At 46.0% G+C, this 16,120-nt stretch overlaps 1 protein-coding gene across 1 annotated transcript in view; it reads right to left on the reverse strand.

The window, feature by feature from the left end:
* The window catches only part of TMEM132B (transmembrane protein 132B), a 484,193-nt gene that overhangs the window by 346,395 nt on the left and 121,678 nt on the right, over positions 1 to 16,120 (reverse strand). The window lies entirely within an intron of this gene.

The following is a 16,120-nucleotide window of genomic DNA, read 5'->3' on the forward strand; positions in this document are numbered from 1 at the left end:
AGGCCTGGCTAAAGGCTCCGGCTGAGGAAGAGGAGAGGTACTTATTTTTGGGAGACCTTAGGCAAGTCACATCAGGCCTCCTGCCCTGCTCCCCATCTTCCCATGGCTCCCATCTTACTCAGAATAAAAGCCCAAGTCCTCATGGTGGCCTGCAGTATGGTCTGCGGGCAGGTCCTCCTCATTGCTGGCTCCCTTCGCTTACGGCACTGAGGCCCCGGCCCCCTTCGTGTGGATATCTGGCACCTTTCTGCCACAGGACCTTTGCCCTTCCTGCTGCCTCTCCAGGAATGAGCTGCCCCAGGTCTTCACATGGTCAGTCCCTTCCCAGTACTCAGACCTCAGCTGACACAGCATCTCCTCAGTGCTGCGTTCTTTAGCCACCTTCTAGAAAACAGCTTCATGGAAGCCAGGTTAAAGGTACACAGGACCTCTCTGTACTCTCCCTGCAACTTTTCTCTAAATTTAAAATTGGTTCAAAATAAAGCGTTTTTAAAAAGACAGACAGGAACCCTTTCATTTGGTGTATTGAGAAAAAGCAAGGTTAGGATGCCTGACATAGAGGAAGAGAAAGAGCAGTAAGAGATGCTGCTTCCAGGTGCGGGCCATGCAGCCACTGCCCCCAGCCCCGTCAGAAGGAGCTTGGATTTTATTCTCAAAGGGGCCTCAAGCAGGGCAGCTAGGAAGAAGATCAGCAGTTGCCCATAGGACTGTCCTACAGAGAAGGAATTCCATGTATCCTGCGTAATCCCTGGAAGCCAGGATGGACTTAATGGGGAGGCAGATGTGGATCTGTGTAGAATGTTCCAACACCTAAAGACAGAAGTGGAGGGAATGAGCCCTCTTCCTTGGAGTGGGCAACCCGAAGCTAAAAGAGTGGTTGTTGGCGAGAACATTCAGGGAACTCAGCATCCAGGACAAACTCTAAGACCACCTGTGTCCCCAGAAAAGCCAGCCAGGTGAGGGAGGATGCTCATCTTCCATTTCCGAAACATCCGGGGGCTGGAGGCCCAGGGTCCCCTGCCTGTTGTCCTGAGTACCTCCTCTGTAACCACCTCCAGCACATCCTCAGTCTCTGGAGCCACTGCTGGGCAAATGCCAAGGGCTACAACCTGCTGGCGTGCACAGCAACGACTGGCCAAGTAGCAACTGCCATCTTCAGATGGGGCACGGCGTCTCTTGTTCACTCCAAGTCCCATCACCCCTTAACCATCAAGAGGCAAGTGACACCAAATCTGAGGCTCAAATCCCAGCTCTACTGCCTTCTAGCTGTGTGACCTTGGCCAAGTGACTCCATCCTTCTGTGCCTCAGTTTCCTCATCTGTAAAACAAGGATCATGGTACCCATGGCAGCAGGGCCATCATGGGACTGTGTTAGTTAAGATACACACAAGCGGCCGGGTGCGGTGGCTCACGCCTGTAATCCCAGCACTTTGGGAGGCCAAGGCGGGTGGATCACGAGGTCAAGAGATCGAGACTATCCTGGTCAACATGGTGAAACCCTGTCTCTACTAAAAATACAAAAATTAGCTGGGCATGGTGGCGCATGCCTGTAGTCCCAGCTACTCGGAAGGCTGAGGCAGGAGAATTGCTTGAACCCAGGAGACAGAGGTTGTGGTGAGCCGAGATCGCGCCATTGCACTCCAGCCTGGATAACAAGAGCGAAACAAGAGCGAAACTCCGTCTCAAAAAAAAAAAAAAAAAAAAACACACAAGCATTTAGAGCAGTGGCTGGAAAATAATAATAGTGTTAACAACTCCTATTACTGGTCGGGCACAGCGGCTCACGCCTTTAATCCCAGCCCTTTGGGAGGCGGGCGGATCACTTGAGGTCAGGAGTTGGAGACCAGCCTGGCCAACATGGTAAAACCCCGTCTCTACTAAAAATACAAAAATTAGCTGGGCGTGGTGGTGGATGCCCAGCTAATTTTTGTATTTTTAGTAGAGACGGGAGGCTGAGGCAGGAGAATCACTTGAGCCCAGGAGGTGGAGGTTGCAGTAAGCTGAGATCGCACCACTGCACTCCAGCCTGGGCGACAGAGCGAGACTTTGTCTCAAAAAAAAACAAAGCAAAGCAATGTATGTTATTACGCACCTTCATCTACCTAGGCACAGTGTCATCGAGGACGCGCTGATTCCCTAATCCCTAACCTACTTCCTTCCGTGCGGAGCTGCCTGGTTCCTGGCATCGGTTGACTTTGCAAGCCCAGGAGGATGCCTTCTGGAGCCTGTCTAGAGCACACAGGAGAGAGAAACCCAGAGCAGAGCATCAAAAACACCTGACCGGCTAACCGGCCCCAACTCTGCCTGCAAGGGTAGCCAGGCGAGTGCCCCCAGACTCCCCTCTCCAGCTCCCAGTCTCCCGTTTCTAGCGGCATCTGCAGACCTCCCATGCGGCAGCCAGTGCCCACCAGAGGCACTTTGCACAAAGAAGACATTTTTATTCTAATTTCTGAGAGAACAGGCCAGGCAACCTAGATAGTCATTAGCACTGAAGAAAGAAACATCTCATCCCAACTCCTAACCCCTCAGACTGAGCAGAAAAATGACAGCAGCCTCTGGCAACTTCCCTAATTTGAGCTGGAAGAAAAGATCTTTGTGCCTCCCTCGAGAGGGTTCGTGACCTCTTGTGCGATTCCCAGCTTAGAGAATTTGCCCCTTTCAAGCCCTGCTGGCTCGGTCTCTTCCAGGAAGGAGTAGCTGCGCCCCTCTGAGCCTGTGTGCAGGAAGCACCTCCTCAATGCAACTCAAGAGGCCCCGGGAAGCCCAGCACCACCTCTGGGGCCCGCCCTTCCCCAGTTCCTCGCCCCCGGGGCAGAAGGCAGCTTTGCCTTCCAAACCAGGCTTCTGAGCAAGAAGGAAAGAAAGAGCCTCCCATCTGCTGCATAGAGTTGGTACTGAATCTCCGCAAAACCTCCAATTACTCTGAGGAGCCATCGCTGCTGATTTTTGTCAAAATCTCCACGTCTCAAGAAGGTGAGACCTGGCTACTGTTTCCAGACGCCCACACGGAAGTCAAGGCTGGTTCGCAAAGGATTGGAGGCTGGGACGTGGCAGCCTGCACCTCGAATTGGAGAGCAAGACTTTCAGAGAAACAAAACATCATCAAGTCCCCTGCACACACTCAGCTAAGCTCTCTGCACACAAGTATACATGAGTTCGCACGCCGCCCAGGCAGGCGCTGGATGAAGAGAACAGAGACCGAAAAAAGATGCACTGATCCTGGGGAGGATGATTTGAGTTTAAGCTGTATCTGCTGAAAGCCCATCATGCACCAGAAGTCAGAGACACAAAAGGACATCCTGACACAGAGGCCGTCTGGCTGGATACTTTGGTGACACACAGGACTGGCCAGGTCACATGCGGGGCCGGGTGCAAAATGAAAAGGCAGGAGGGGGATCTTGGTCAAAAAATATTAAGAATTTCAAGAGCATGACACCAAGTTTGGGGTCCTTCTGAGCGTAGCATCAGCTGCAACTGCTCAGGTCCCATGTCTATGAAACCAGCCTGGGTCGAATGCGGCAGAAAAGAGGGGAGGGGAGCGGAGGGGAGGGGAGGGGGGAGAGGGAAAGAAGAGGAGAGGGGAAAAGGGGAGGGGTGGGAAATGAAGGAAGGAAGAAGGGAAGGGAGAAGGAAAGGGAAGGAAGAAAGGAGGAAGGGAAAAAGGAAGAGAGAAAAGCGGGAGGGAGGGAGAGGGAGGGAAGGAGAGGAGAGAGGATGGAAAGAAGGAGTGAAAGAGTTAAAGAGCAAGGAGGCATCAAGAAAGAGAGAAAGGAAAGGAAAAGAGAAATGTGTGGCTCATATAACTAGCCATCTAAGAACTGCTTCCATCTGACTGGACACAGAGATTCAAATTATCAGCAAAGCTGAGGTTTACTGATCCTCCCTAGGTGTCGGCCACTGTTCTAAGGGATTTACATGTATTGACTCATTTACTTATCATCACAAGTCCCTGACCTAGCTATTTCTATGTCCCCATTTTTAAGATGAGGAAACTGAGGCACAGAAAGTTTGGGCAGCTTGCCAAGATTCTGGATTCAGTATCAGTCTGGTATCTTGGCAAGCTGCCTAACCTTGCCAGGATTCAAACCCAGGCACTCTGACTCCCAGCTCACACAAGAGGTGTCAAATAAAAACCATGGACACAGTCCACATCCTCAGCACGTGCTGGCTTCCAGGAAAGCAGGCACTTTGGTAGGCACATCCAGCACCCGCTGTCTGCGGAGGCGGAAGGGTTGAAGGGAGAGCTCCCCATTGGTTTAAGGTGTATTTATTAGGGATGGCCCATGCCAGACACCCTCCCCCATCCTGTGTCCTTTCATAACTCCTCAACAGCACAGAAGACAACAGGATGGGGAGACGGCCATGGTATACAGAGCCCACTGTGCCAACTCGGAATCCACGCCTGAATCCTGACAGATTTCTGCAAGGTGAAACCTGAAGGAGCAGCTAGCTCTCAGGGAAAGTGCATTTTAGACATTTCTTGGTGGCTGTCCCTGAGTAGAACGCAACCATCCAGATACATTAGCTATGCCATCTATCAGCCCAGCAGGCTGCAGAAGCAGAGGCCAACCTCCTCAGAGATGGTGGCGCTCAGCCTGGGTCTCTCCAGAGGACGCTGGGACATCTACCCAAGGGTCCCCAGAGGGCCACCCAGGAACAGATCTACAACAGAGCTTTTCATTCTTAATGTGAATGTCTTGCTAACCTTTAGAAATAGGGAGTTCAAGCCCAGTCATCTTGAAGAAATGGCTGATCCCATGTCCAGAGCAAGACATGTACCAGATGAATCCGGAGGATCTTGTGCCTGGAAGTAGGAAAACATTCCTACTGATGGGGACGCCTCAAAAGGACAAGCGAGGCAGCAGGAAGGAGCACCTGCTGGGCAACGATGGGATGAGTTACAGCATCCAAACAACTAATGACTCAATGGGTTGAAACACATCAAATATCCTAAATTCATGAGCTCACGGTGATATTAACAAACCAGCATATGGAGAGTCTGTCAGGCTGGATTTCTGGCTTCTCTTGAAAAACTGGAAGATCTGACAGCATTAGACCTATATCCTCATATGATGACACAGGAGCTGGGAACAGCTGTCCCTTGTAGGCAGAGCACAGGCTCTCCACTTTGCCACAGTCTCCACCACTCCCTTTGACTGCCCTGGAGAGAGCGCACTCATTGTTTGCATATGAGCACCTGCTTCACTCCTTTACACCATGTACCTGCTACTTCATTCCAGAATGTTCTGATCTGGAACATCCCTCACCTAGCAGTTCCTGAAGATCAGATCTGGCCTAGCTTCTCTAGGCTGTTTCCAAAAGGCCCGTGATCAGAAGGAACAAACATGCAACTGAAAAAAGACGGGCCACATTCCCCACCCAACCTCCCTGCCCCCTCCACACATCCTCTGGCCTGACCCCTCTCTGTCCTGTTTGGTTGGGGTTCTGTGCAGAGGGACAGTGGACTGTGGTTGACATTTTCAAAGGTTCATTCCGGCTTCTCAATGAGAATAGACTGGAAAGAGATGAGCATGAGAAAAGCAAGATGCTAGAAGGAGCTACAGCAGATTCCGGGCAGGAGATGATGGGGCTTGGATAGGGGTGGAAGAGCGAAGATGGGCCAGAGCCCTGGGTATTCAAAGCTAGAGGTGGCGACTCACTGACAGAGAGAATGCAGGATGTGAAATGAAGACAGAAGCCAGGATGATGCCAGGGTTTTCAACCTGAGCAAACTGGAAGGATGGAATTGCTGTCAGCTGCCACGTGTGTTCTGGGAAAGTATTATGTTTACGTCTATTTAAATTCATTGAAATCCCAATTAACTTTGATTTAAAATCACCATTCCCAAGCAGCAGTTGCCTGCCTCCCCTCATAACCCAGAATCAAGACGGCATCACTCTTGTAACGGTGACCCCGTTTCTCTATGACTAACAAACAGGGATGCCAAACGGGTTGAGTGCCAGCCAGCCAGGAGCATCCATAAGAAAGAATCTCCCTTTAAAGGGCCACTACTGTAAGATTCTTCTGCAAACCCCAGTACACCCCCACCTTCTGTCATGCTCAGTTATGTCTAAGATGTGAACAGTGTCTCAGCCCATCTTCCCAAAATAGCCCAGAAGAGCAAGCAAGAAATATTCCACCCCTAAAGGTCTTTCACTGAAAAGTTGGGAAGCTCTGGAAACAGGTGCATGTAATTGAACAGCCCCAGACACCAGTACTCGGTGATGGGCCACTTGACATGACATTGTGTTTCATTTCTGTAATTGCTCAGCCCGTGCCTTGAGTCAAGGAGACATCCTAAGACGTTTCTCACATCAACACACCCATTAGCAGATGAAAGCGAGGCGCCCTTCCAAAGTCTCTAAATGTACTGTGCTTCTCATTGTTCAGTGAGGCCCAGAACCACGGTGGGAGTGTTGTGGGGGGAGGTCAAAGTGTTTCTCTGCATGGCTGGCTACCGTTGCCATGGTAACCACAGGCCTACCAGAGGAAGCCGCCACTGAGAGAGAGCCCCATGGTGGACCCGTGGCTGGGAGCTTTCAGAGTAGAGAAGTCTTACCTCCCTGGGGTAGGGGGTGGTTATGTAGACTTGAAGAGAGAAGTCTAACTTACATGCCTAGATTCAAACCCAAGTTTCCCCGCTTATTAACTGTACGAACCCTGGAGCTTACTCAAAGGCTCTACATCCTCAGCTTCCTCAACTGTAAAATGGGAGGGACCATGGGTGTAGTGAGGAGTTAAGGAGACAAAGCAATGTGCTAGCACGCAGGAGCCCTCAACAAGACTGCTACAATTCCCAGCCACCATCCGCACCGCCACCTCTGTCCGGTCTCCCACAAGCCACGCCAGGGCCCGCTAGGAGATCTGGCTGGACACATGTGCAGGAAGAGCTGCTTTGCACAGCTTGTGGTGGATGGTGTCTTCCAAAGAGGGTCACACCAGTAGATCCAGCTCACACTACATTCCTTCCTACAGAGATGGGCCAATGTCCCTTCCCTTTGAGTCTGGGTGGGCCTGGGACTCCAGTGGAAGGGACTCCATGGGCCTTGTGAGGGAGTCATAAAAGGCAATGCAGCTCCTGCCTGGTCCTCTCATGATGCTCACCCTTGCAACCAGCTGCCATATTGCACGGAAGCCAAGCAGCCACAGGAAGGGGCTCGTGGAGGTGTTCCAGCCACAGCCCAGCTGTGATCGCAGCAGACAACAGCTTCGGCCCCCAGACATTTGACTGAGCCCTGAGATGACTCCCTCAAGCTGCCTAAGAGGACAACAGGAATTGCAGAAAGACAGCTGCTCCTGCCACACCCTGTTCCAATTCTAGTGAGCAAAATAAAGGGCATCGTCCTTTTAAGTCACCGTGTCTCAGGTACTTTGTCATACGGCAGTTGATCATAAGAACACAACTCTTAGAAATTTTAATCTTGATCCGACTTTCAAGATGGCCGCCTAAGAACAGCTCAGGACTTCAGCTCCCAGTGAAAGTGCAGAGAGTGAGTGGACGCCGCATTTCCAGACGAACTCTTATTGCCCACAGACCAGGAGATACCCAGGCAGAGGGGTCGCCAGCGTCGCAGTCCCAGCCGGTGCGGCTGTTTTGGCCCCCGCGGGGCTGATTCCGCCCGCGTGGCTGCTGTGACCACTCCCTGTTGCTGCCGTTCTCCGTACAAAAGCCACTGGTCTGGGAGCCCTCTTAGCTGGCGAGCAGAGCCTTGAGACGGCAGAATAGCCCATTCATCTGAAATAGCGAGTCAGGCCAGGAGATTCCTAGGCAAAAAATCCGCCAGGAGCCGGCGCCGCGGTTCGAGCCGACTCCGTGAGTCGCAGCACGGGAGATCCCGGCGCCTTTTCAACAAGCGACCGGAACGCGGGGTCGTTCAACTTAAAAGAAAAGACTCTGAGTCAGGGAGCCAGGTGATCAGGCTCAGTTGGTCCCACCCCTCCACCCCCAACAACAACGAAAACAAAAACAGTAATTGGAAACCCTCTGGGTTGAGCCCTTCAAACCAAGCACAGCTGAACCGGGACGGTCCGGCTCCGTGGGGGAGGGGCTTCCGCCATTACTGAGACTCTCCACCGCTACGGAGGCAGGCTGCCGTTGCCGAGGCAACCTGCCACAACAGAGAGAGTCCGCCATAACAGAGGCGGGGCCACCATTGCCCAGACAGTTCTAACTACGCCCATATAAAAAGGACTACAGGGAAGAGCTCAGGGCAGCTGGGTGGAGCCCACAGCAGCTCAGCAAAGCCCCTGCGGGCAGGCAGAGGCTAGGCGTGCTGCTAGCTGGGCGGGTCCGACCTGAAAAAAAAAAAAATCAAAAAAGGCAGTAGTGCAACGGAAACTCATAAAGCTCCAACTCCCTGGGACAGAGACAGACAACAGGTGGATAAACCCACAAAAATGGGTAGAAACCAGCGTAAAAAGGATGAAAACTCCCGAAACCAGAACACCTCTCCTCCTAAAAGGGATCACAACTCCTCACCAGCAAGGGAACCAGACCGGATGGAGAAGGAGGGTGATGAAATGACAGAATCAGACTTCAGAAGATGGGTAGTAAGAAACTACAATGAGCTAAAAGAACATGTTCTAACCCATCGCAAAGAAAATAGGAACCTTGAAAAAAGATTGGACGAACTGCTGACGAGAATGGACAGCATAGAGAGGAGAATAAGTGAATTGATGGAGCTGAAAAACGCAACACGAGAACTTCGTGAAGCATGCACAAGCTTCAACAGCCGAATTGACCAAGCAGAAGAAAGGATATCAGAGGTCGAAGACCAACTCAATGAAATAAAAAGAGAAGGCAAGAACAGAGAAAAAAGCGCAAAAAGGAATGAACAAAATCTTCAAGAAATGTGGGACTATGTGAAAAGACCTAATCTACGTCTGATAGGTGTACCTGAATGTGATGAAGAGAATGAATCCAAGCTGGAAAATACTCTTCAGGATATTATCCAGGAAAACTTCCCCAACCTAGCAAGGCAGACCAATATTCAAATCCAGGAAATACAGAGAACACCACAGAGATATTCCTCAAGAAGAGCAACCCCAAGGCACATAATCGTCAGATTCACCAGGGTTGAAATGAAAGAGAAAATGCTAAGGGCAGCCAGAGAGAAAGGTCGGGTTACCCACAAAGGGAAGCCCATTAGACTCACAGCAGATCTCTCAGCGGAAACCCTACAAGCCAGAAGAGACTGGGGGCCAATATTCAACATCCTTAAAGAAAAGAACTTTCAACCCAGAATCTCCTATCCAGCCAAACTCAGCTTCATAAGTGAAGGAAAAATAAAATCCTTTGTGAACAAGCAAGCACTCAGAGATTTCATCACCACCAAACCTGCTCTACAAGAACTCCTGAAAGAGGCTCTACACATATAAAGGAACAACCAGTACCAGCCACTCCAAAAACACACCAAATGGTAAAAAAAGCAGCAACACAATCAAGAATCTGCATCAACTAACCAACAAAACAGCCAGGTAGCATCAAAATGACAGCATCAAATTCACACATAACAATACTATCCCTAAATGTCAATGGACTAAATGCCCCAATCAAAAGACACAGACTGGCAAATTGGATAAAAAGCCAAAACCCATCAGTGTGCTGTATCCAGGAAACCCATCTTACATGCAAGGATACACAAAGGCTCAAAATAAAGGGATGGAGGAAGATCTACCAAGCAAATGGAGAGCAAAAAAAGGCAGGAGTTGCAATTCTCATCTCTGATAAAATAGACTTTAAAGCAACAAAGATCAAAAGAGACAAAGAAGGACATTACATAATGGTAAAAGGATCACTGCAACAAGAAGAGCTAACGATCCTAAATATATATGCACCCAATACAGGAGCACCCAGATACATAAGGCAAGTTCTTAATGACTTACAAAGAGACTTAGACTCCCACACAATAATAGTGGGAGACTTTAACACCCCATTGTCAATATTAGACAGATCAACCAGACAGAAAATCAACAAGGATATCCAGGACCTGAACACAGACCTGGAACGAGCAAACCTAATAGACATTTACAGAACTCTCCACCCCAAATCCACAGAATATACATTCTTCTCAGCACCACATCACACCTACTCTAAAATTGACCACATAATTGGCAATAAATCACTCCTCAGCAAATGCAAAAGAACAGAAATCATAACAGTCTCTCAGACCACAGTGCAATCGAGTTAGAACTCAGAATGCAGAAACTAACTCAGAACCGCACAGCTTCATGGAAACTGAACAACTTGCTCTTGAATGTTGACTGGATAAACAATGAAATGAAGGCAGAAATAAAGATGTTCTTCGAAACCAATGAGAACGAAGACACAACATACCAGAATCTCTGGGACACATTTAAAGCAGTCTCTAGAGGAAAATATATAGCAATGAGTGCCCACATGAGAAGAAAGGAGAGATCTAAAATTGACACCCTATCATCAAAATTGAAAGAGCTAGAGGAGCAAGATCAAAAAAACTCAAAACCTAGCAGAAGACAGGAAATAACTAAGATCAGAGCAGAACTGAAGGAAATAGAGACACAAAAAACTCTTCAAAAAATCAATAAATCCAGGAGCTGGTTTTTTGAAAAGATCAACAAAATAGACAGACCACTAGCCAGATTAATAAAAAAGAAAAGAGAGAATAACCAAATTGATGCAATAAAAAACGATAAAGGGGATATCACCACAGATTCCACAGAAATCCAAACCATCATCAGAGATTATTACAAACAACTCTATGCACATAAACTAGTAAACCTGGAAGAAATGGATAAATTCCTGGACACCTGCAACCTCCCAAGCCTAAACCTGGAAGAAGCCGAAACCCTGAATAGACCAATAACATGGTCTGAAGTCGAGGCAGCAATAAAGAGCCTACCACCCAAAAAAAGCCCAGGTCCAGATGGGTTCACAGCTGAATTCTACCAGACATACAAGGAGGAGCTGATACCATTCCTTCTGAAACTATTCCAGACAATCCAAAAAGAGGGAATCCTTCCCAAATCATTTTACAAGACAAACATCATCCTGATACCAAAACCCGGCAGAGACTCAACAAGAAAAGAAAATTTCAGACCAATATCCATGATGAACATAGATGCAAAAATCTTCAATAAAATACTGGCAAACCGATTGCAACAGCATATCAAAAAGCTCATCCACCATGATCAAGTAGGATTCATCCCGGGGATGCAAGGCTGGTTCAACATACGCAAGTCCATAAACGTAATTCACCACATAAACAGAACCAAAGACAAAAACCACATGATTATCTCGATTGATGCAGAGAAGGCTTTTGACAAAATTCAACAACCCTTTATGCTAAAAACCCTCAATAAACTAGGTATTGACGGAACGTATCTCAAAACAATAAAAGCTATTTACGACAAACCAACAGCCAATATCATACTGAATGGGCAAAAACTGGAAGCATTCCCTTTGAAATCTGGCACTAGACAAGGATGCCCTCTCTCACCACTCCTATTCAATATAGTACTGGAAGTTCTAGCCAGAGCAATCAGGCAAGAAAAAGAAATAAAGGGTATCCAAATTGGAAAGGAGGAAATCAAATTGTCTCTATTTGCAGATGACATGATTGTATATCTGGAAGACCCCATCATCTCAGCCCAAAATCTCCTGAAACTGATAAACAACTTCAGCAAAGTCTCAGGATACAAAATCAACGTGCAAAAATCACAAGCATTCCTTTACACCAGTAATAGACTTCAAGAGAGCCAAATCAAGAACGAACTGCCATTCACAATTGCTACAAAGAGAATAAAGTACCTAGGAATACAACTAACAAGGAACGTAAAGGACCTCTTCAAGGAGAACTACAAGCCATTGCTCAACGAAATAAGAGAGGATACAAACAGATGGAGAAACATTCCATGTTCATGGTTAGGAAGAATCAACATCGTGAAAATGGCCATACTGCCCAAAGTAATTTACAGATTCAATGCTATTCCCATCAAGCTACCAATGACCTTCTTCACAGAACTGGAAAAAAACACCTTAAACTTCATATGGAACCAAAAGAGAGCCCGCATAGCCAAGTCAATTCTAAGCAAAAAGAACAAAGCGGGAGGCATCACACTGCCGGACTTCAAACTATACTACAAGGCTACAGTAATCAAAACAGCATGGTACTGGTACCAAAACAGAGATATAGACCAATGGAACAGAACAGAGGCCTCACAGGAAATACAACATACCCACAACCATCTGATCTTCGACAAACCTGACAAAAACAAGCAATGGGGAAAGGACTCCCTGTTTAATAAATGGTGTTGGGAAAACTGGCTAGCCATGTGCAGAAAGCAGAAACAGGACCCCTTCCTGACACCTTACACCAAAATTAACTCCAGATGGATTAAAGACTTAAACATCAGACCTAATACCATAAAAACCTTACAAGAAAATCTAGGCAAAACCATTCAGGACATAGGTGTAGGCAAGGACTTCATGACCAAAACGCCAAAAGCAATGGCAACAAAAGCCAAAATAGACAAATGGGACCTAATCAAACTCCACAGCTTCTGCACGGCAAAAGAAACAGTCAGTAGAGTGAATCGGCAACCAACAGAATGGGAAAAAATTTTTGCAGTCTACCCATCTGACAAGGGGCTGATATCCAGAATTTACAAAGAACTAAAGCAGATCTACAAGAAAAAAACAAACAAGCCCATTCAAAAATGGGCAAAGGATATGAACAGATACTTTACAAAAGAAGACATACAGGAGGCCAACAAACATATGAAAAAATGCTCATCATCACTGGTCATCAGAGAAATGCAAATCAAAACCACATTGAGATACCATCTCACACCAGTTAGAATGGCGATCATTAAAAAATCGGGAAACAACAGATGCTGGAGAGGATGTGGAGAAATAGAAACACTTTTACACTGTTGGTGGGAATGTAAATTAATTCAACCATTGTGGAAGACAGTGTGGCAATTCCTCAAGGACCTAAAAATAGAAATCCCATTTGACCCAGCAATCCCATTACTGGGTATATATCCAATGGATTATAAATCATTCTACTACAAGGACACGTGCACACGAATGTTCATTGCAGCACTGTTTACAATAGCAAAGACCTGGAACCAACCCAAATGCCCAACGATGATAGACTGGATAGGGAAAATGTGGTACATATACACCATGGAATATTATGCAGCCATCAAAAACGATGAGTTCACGTCCTTTGTAGGGACATGGATGAACCTGGAAACCATCATTCTCAGCAAACTGACACAAGAGCAGAAAATCAAACACCGTATATTCTCGCTCATAGGCGGGTGTTGAACAATGAGAACACATGGACACAGGGAGGGGAGCACTACACACTGGGGTCTGTTGGGGGGAAATGCGGGAGGGGCGGGGGGTGGGGAGGTGGGAAGAGATAGCATGGGGAGAAATGACAGATACAGGTGAGGGGACGGAAGGCAGCAAAGCACACTGCCATGTGTGTACCTATGCAACAATCTTGCATGTTCATCACATGTACCCCAAAACCTAAAATGCAATAAAAAAAAAAAGAAAAAAAAAAAAAAAGAAATTTTAATCTTGAACCTCATTCAAACTGCTCACTATAAAATTCCTTGAGGGATCAGCCAAAGGACAGATTTTGCCAAGGAAGCGCATCTCCGTGAGCTCTTCAGTGATGAACGCTGGAGGGGAAGCAGAGGTACTGGTTTCTGCCTGTTGTATTGAGAATGGAAATTCCAAGAGGACAAAGACCATGTCTGAGTTTTCCCTGCCTAGGGCAGAGCCTGTCACATAGTAGGCGCTCAGAAAATGTTGGTCAAATCAATGAGAACATCAGATACACAAGGAACAAAATAATTAAGACTGTAAACTGTGGGAATGAATGTTTCCACCTGATGTGCACTAGTAGTAACCACAAAAACCAAACTAATAAAAGTACACTGAAAATATCTAATCTTACTATCCCTAAAAGAACAAACACCTGGCAGGTTGAAGAAGGCAGACAAAGTGATATTTTTCTTTTCAAGGCTACTTCTGAGTCTACGAAAAGATAAAGAGCATCTTCATATAAAACTGAAGCATTATAAAAATACATAAGAAAGAATTTGAATATCTCCTGACCATGATGCTCAGGTTAGGATTAGTTAAAATAACAGAGAACTATAATCAGTTTAAAAGCCCATCAAGTGGAGAAGAGCTAAACAAATCATGGCACAACGGAATATCACACAGCAGGTAAAAAGATTGAGGTAAGTATAAATATGCTAACGCGGTTAGGTCTACAAAATATATTGTTGACTGAAAAAAAGCAAGTTGCAGACTATGTCGGTATAACATTTAAATGAAAAAATTAAATGCCCAAGAATAATATATTGTTCCTGGTTCCACATATAAGGAAAAACATAAAAACATTAAATTCATGATCGTATTTGCCTCTGGGGAGAGGGAATGGAATTGAGGATAGTGCAAAAGAGAACGTCAATCTTTTCTGTCATGTTTGGGTCCTTTTCTTACAAAATAATAAAAGACTCGCTGCAAATGTGACAAAATGTGAACAGCTGACATTTCTAGGTGCAGAGTACACTGATGTTTGTTATGTTACTCTTTGTACTTTTCACTTTTTGTATTTCTCAAAATAAAAATTACAATAAAAAAGGAAGGTTTTTCACATCCTACTACTAAAACGGTAACGGGCAACCATATTTTAAAGCCCAATGTGCAATAATTTATTAAAATGGCAACTGCCTCACCCCTTGAGCCCAGCAATCTCACATCTTAATGTTCACCCTGGAGAAAGGCTAAGCATTCGGGCAGATACCGAGATATTAGCCAAGCATTGCTCGTAATAGAAGACACCTGGAGACCACTTAGATGTCCACAAGTGGGGAATCGCTAAGGAGTCCGGAGCAGTCCCATACCCAGAACAGTATACAGCAGCAGCAAAGAACAGAGTGGATGACATCCGTGAACTGGTGTGAAACCATCTTCAGGATGCATTGTTGAGGGAAAAGAAGCAAGTTGCAAAAATATTATGTAAAGAATATCTTTTTAAAAATACCGTATTTTTCTACAGATAAGTATATATACACACACATATATAAGTATATACTTATACTATATATAGTATATATATATGTATGTATATATATTTGTGTTTATATGTACATATGTAAGTATATACACACATTACAAGTATATATATTACAAGTATAGATACATATACTTAAATTACAAGTATAGACATAGGCGCAATCTGAAATAAAGAAAATAAAGGCATAGTAACTGTGGTTTTCTCTGGAGAGAAAGTAGAAAGAGACATGGGGCTTGGGATGCTGATCACAACAGACTTTAGCCCTATTTGTAATGTTTTCATTGTCACACAGATAAACAGTAATAATAATAGTAATAATAATAATAATAATAGCAAACCTCTATATCGCTTTTCTGATTTGCCAGACACTGTTCTAAGTGCTTTTCATGCATTCCTTCATTCATTCATTCAATCCAACAACAGTCCTAAGAGGTCAAGTACTATTATTCCTATTTTACAGGAAGGATCCCAAAGCAGAGAGAGGTAAAGAAAATCACCTAAATCAAAAAGAATCACAACTATACACACCAAAACATATTAGTCATATTTAAACCCATGGGTTTGTTGTAATATACTGCACAAAACCTTCCTGAGTGTCTACACCATTCATTCACTTGTTCAAAAATGAGCCCTCTCTCTGCACCAGACAGAATCCCTGTCTTGTGGAGGTGAAAGATTCAGTGGGAAAAAGAAAGACCACTAATGAAATACATAAATTAAAGTGCAAAGGATGCTAGATAGTTGCAACTGACATGGAGAAAAATGGAGACGGGAAGAAGGGTAAGCAACATTGGAGTGGACTACAGTGGTTGCAGTGTTAGGTAGTGAGGCCAAGGACCTCCTCTGGCCAAGGGTTGCCATCATAAAGGTCTAAGGAGGTAGGAGCACAGAAAGGGAAGGGAGGAGGTTCCAAGAAGAGGAAATAGGTGCAAAGTCACTGAGGCAGGAGCACGCTCAGGGTGTTTCAAGGAAGCAGGAGGCCGGTGTGGCCAGACTCAGGCAAGTAAACAAACAGGAAGTCAGAGGTCACGGAA

The sequence above is a fragment of the Saimiri boliviensis genome, chromosome 7 (assembly GCF_048565385.1).
Source record: "Saimiri boliviensis isolate mSaiBol1 chromosome 7, mSaiBol1.pri, whole genome shotgun sequence".
Classification (NCBI taxonomy): domain Eukaryota; kingdom Metazoa; phylum Chordata; class Mammalia; order Primates; family Cebidae; genus Saimiri; species Saimiri boliviensis.